Source organism: Rattus norvegicus, assembly GCF_036323735.1.
Source record: "Rattus norvegicus strain BN/NHsdMcwi chromosome Y unlocalized genomic scaffold, GRCr8 chrY_unlocalized_19, whole genome shotgun sequence".
Taxonomy (NCBI): Eukaryota; Metazoa; Chordata; class Mammalia; order Rodentia; family Muridae; genus Rattus; species Rattus norvegicus.
The window spans coordinates 54727-58741 of record NW_026947377.1 but is presented as its reverse complement, the minus strand read 5'-3'; the positions used below and the strand labels follow the sequence as shown (position 1 = coordinate 58741).

At 37.9% G+C, this 4015-nt stretch overlaps 1 long non-coding RNA gene across 1 annotated transcript; it reads right to left on the bottom strand.

The window, feature by feature from the left end:
• Positions 1–1456: 1456 nt before the first annotated feature.
• On the bottom strand, positions 1457–3260 carry LOC134484615 (uncharacterized). Its single transcript, XR_010062129.1, has 3 exons — positions 3176–3260; positions 2600–2693; positions 1457–1531 (listed from the first exon to the last, which is right to left on the bottom strand). It is a non-coding gene; the product is annotated as an uncharacterized LOC134484615 (long non-coding RNA).
• Positions 3261–4015: the final 755 nt, after the last annotated feature.

The window sequence follows — 4015 nt, the reverse complement described above, 5'->3', positions numbered from 1 at the left end:
CTCATACACATATATATTTTGGTGGCTCCTACAAATGAGATTAGGTATAATTTTGACATTGATTCTTTGGAACAAACAAGCTCAATTATTTAGAATCCACAAATGACAATGCCAAATAGACTCCCTCCTGTTCTTATGAAACTAGTAATGTTGAGGTGTCCCTGGACCTGAAGCCATTACTCTCCATGCCCATCCAAATGAATCTCATGTATTGTCTGAAGTAAAACCATGATAAAATATCCAAAACCCTCAAGTCTGGCACTGGGAAAACAGCATGGTAGTTATTAGAGAACTGACATATAATGGGACTACAGAACCACATTCTATGGCACATGTTGTCCCTTGCTTTACTGATGTCTCATAATTTATGATAAAATAAGGATTTGGGAGCTTATCATTTGATGTAGGTACAGAGTATCTACACTGTTATATTCATTCTATAGCTGTGCCACCTTTGTTGACAAAATCATTGCAAAAAAATTGAAAAGGAAAACTGAATTTATGAGTACATATTAAGGAATATTATAAAGTCCCCTATCAATGAATGTACAATAAGAAAATGTAATAAAATATACATTCAATTAAAGGTCTATAGGGAAAATACTGGCCCTTGGGAAACAGAGAAATACCAGGAAATTGAATTGTACGGCACAGGAATGGACCTGGGAATAAAATAATTATTCAGAACAATCTCTTCCATTCCATGTTCCTAGATCCTTTGTACCCATACCAAGGCCCTTTCTTTCTCTATTCAGAGCATGTAACCAATAATGAACAAAGAAAATTCTATAGATTTAGAGAGATGTAGTATTTAAAGGTTTCTCCTGTGTCACAGTAGACTCTCTTGTAAAGGTCACCCTCGAATGTGGTCAATGTAAATACAGCAGTTCAGCAGGTAGGCCATTGCAATTCTCAGTGTTATCATCATTAGGCCCTCCCTGAAAAATCTCTTGTATCCTGCAGAGACCTAGCTTCTTTTGTGATGTCACGAGTGTTGTCCTGACTGCAACTGCCTTTCAGATATTCCTTCAGTGCCCCTAGGGTTTACTAATTGGCTCCTAATTCAGAGTAAACAGCCATTTGGGAGGGAGAACAAAGAGGAAGATGATATCAGAGATGGGGAAAAGGAAGCTGCCCTTCTGTCTTTGTAAAAAAACGGAAGAAATACATGGTCTATGGGAAAGCTTGGTGAGTCCTGCGTTGGGTTTGAGTGAATTCACTGAAGAGATAGTCTTGATCTGAGCCTTCCACATATGGGTATTAGGAGTTGTGAGCCTCTCAGAAGCATCTGTATTTCCATGCTTGTTATGGTTCCTGGACATCAGAGAGCTTATATCATTAATTTCTTACAAAATCCGTGAGTTAGGAAGGGCATAGCTGTTTACCTGAGAGCACATGACTCTTATTCTTTTTCTCACAGAAGAAAAAGTTTCTAAGGAAGAAGGGAAAGACGGGTATTGTGTCTTCAGCTCAGAGTAAACTCCTCCATGATTTGCATTCATTTAGTGCAGTTTTTGTCTGGCCCTGTTATCTGGGATAGAGAAGTGATCGTATTAGACACTTCATTGTCCCCATCTTTTCACTAGTATATCTCTGACTACCATTCCTTGTCAATGATTTTTTAGATTTCTGAGTCAATAGGTGTTATTAGTTGGTTGTGCTCTTTTCTTTAATTTCTTTCATTTTTTTATTTTTACCATATTTTATTCCTTATTATTAATTGGATATTTTTATATTTATATTCAAATGTTATTTCCTTTCCCAATTTCCTGCCCATAAGACCACTAGCCAAGTTTTTGTTCTTGTTCTATTATGCCCCTTACACCTCATTTACGATCCATTGACCTGTGAGTCTAACCCAGGGAGAACAAAAGGGTTGTCCTTCAATTGATGCTTAAGAAGGACATAGTCTGCCACATATGCAGTTCCAGCCATAGTTCTGTCCATGTACCTATTTTGATATTGGTTTAGTACCAGAAAGCACTGATTCATTAGCATTGATGTTCATATGTGGTTAAAGCCCCTTCACCTCTTGTAATACTTTTTCAAAATCTACCAACAAGAAGTCCATTTTAAGTTCACTGGTTTGCCACTAGCACTCACTTCTGAATTTTTTCTAAGGAAAGATCTATATCTGGTTCTTGGCAGAATGCACTTCTTAGGTTCATCAATATTATCTAGTTTTGGTGGCATATATATATATATATATATATATGTATATATATATATATGTATATATATATATATATATTCACACATAGATGGCTCTTGCAGTGAGGAAGTAAGGTGGAATTTTAACATGGATTCTGTTCAACTAGGTCAAGAATGTAGAATCCATGTTGGGGATTTGGCTCAGGGGAAGAGCGCTTGCCTAGTAAGCGCAAAAACCTGGGTTCGGTCCCCAGCTCCGCAAAAAAGAAACAAAAAGGTAGAATTCACAAATAAAAATGCAAAAGAGACTCCCTCCTGTTCTTATGAATCTACTGAAGTTGAGGGTTCCCTGGACATCAGTCATTCCTCTCCCGGCCCATCCACCTGAATCTTTTGTTTGGCCTGAAGAATGAATCATGGAAAAGCATCCAAAACCCTGAAATCTTACCTGGGACACTGGAAGGTTGATACTGTAGTACTGATATCAAAAAGGTCAAGAGAACAAATTCGATACTCCATGTGGTCCTTTGCTTTACTGATGTCTGAAATTTGTTGAAAAAAAATTAAGAATTTAGGAGTTTACTATTCGAAGTAGGTACACAATATTTACCCTGTCATACTCACTGTGTACCTAGTCCCCTTTTTTGGCAAAATCATTGAAATAATTGAATTGGAATACAATTTTTGCGTACACATTCAGGAATATATATAATGTCCCCTCTCAAGAAATGTAGAAAAAAATTATTACAATATTTCATCAATTGAAGGTCTGTAGGGAAAATACTTGCCTTTGAAAAACAGAGAAAACCTAGGAAATTGAAGAGTATGTCACAGGAATGGACCAGTGAATAAAATTATTATCTGGAAGAATCTGTTCCACTCCATTTTCCTAGATCCGTTGTACCCATAACAAACCCCTATCTTTCTCTATTCAGAGCATGTAACCACTAATGAAACAATAGAAGTACTTAGCATTGGAGAGATGGAGTATGTAAAGGTTTCCACTGTGTCACAGGAAACACACCTGGAAAAGGCATGGTCAAATCTGTTCAATGTAAGGAAAGCTGTTTAGCAGGTAGGCCATGGCATCTCTCAGTGACATCATCATTAGGAACGGCCTGAAATGTCTCTTGTATCCTGGAGAGCCCTAGCTATTTCTGTGATGTCACAAGTGTTGTCCTGACTGCAACTGCCTTTCAGATATTCCCTCAGTACCACTAAGGTTTACTAATTGGCCTCTAATTCAGAGTAAACACCCATTTGGGAGTGAGAAGAAAGAGGGTAAAAACTACAGTGATGGGGAGAAAGAAGTTGGCCCTCTGTATTTGTATAAAAAAGGAAGAAATACTTGGAACATTGGAAAGCTCAGTGAGCCCTGGTTAGGGGTTGAGTGGGTTCCCTGAAGAGATAGCCTTTATCTGAGACTTCAACATATGGGAATCAGGAACTGAGGTCCTCCCAGAAGCATCTGGACATCCCTGCTTGTTATGGTTCCTTGAAGTCAGAGAGTTTATATCATTAATTTCCTTATTCCAAAAGCCAGTTGTTGGAAAGGACACAGTTGTTTCCTGAGAGCTCATGGCTTTTATAATTTTTCCCAGAAGAGAAAGATCCTAAGGAAGAAGGGAAAGAAAAGTATTCTTTCCTCAGCTCAGAGTAAACTCCTCCTTGCTGTGGATCCCTATAGTGCAGTTTGGGTATGACACTGATATCTGGGAGAGAGAAGCGTTTCTAGTTGAGTCTTCATTATCTCATTCTTTCCACTAGTATTATTCTGACTACCATTCCCTGTCAGTTACCCTTTAGATTTGTGAGTGAATAGGTGTTTTTAGCTGGCAGTTAACTTTTCCTTTTTCTCTCATTT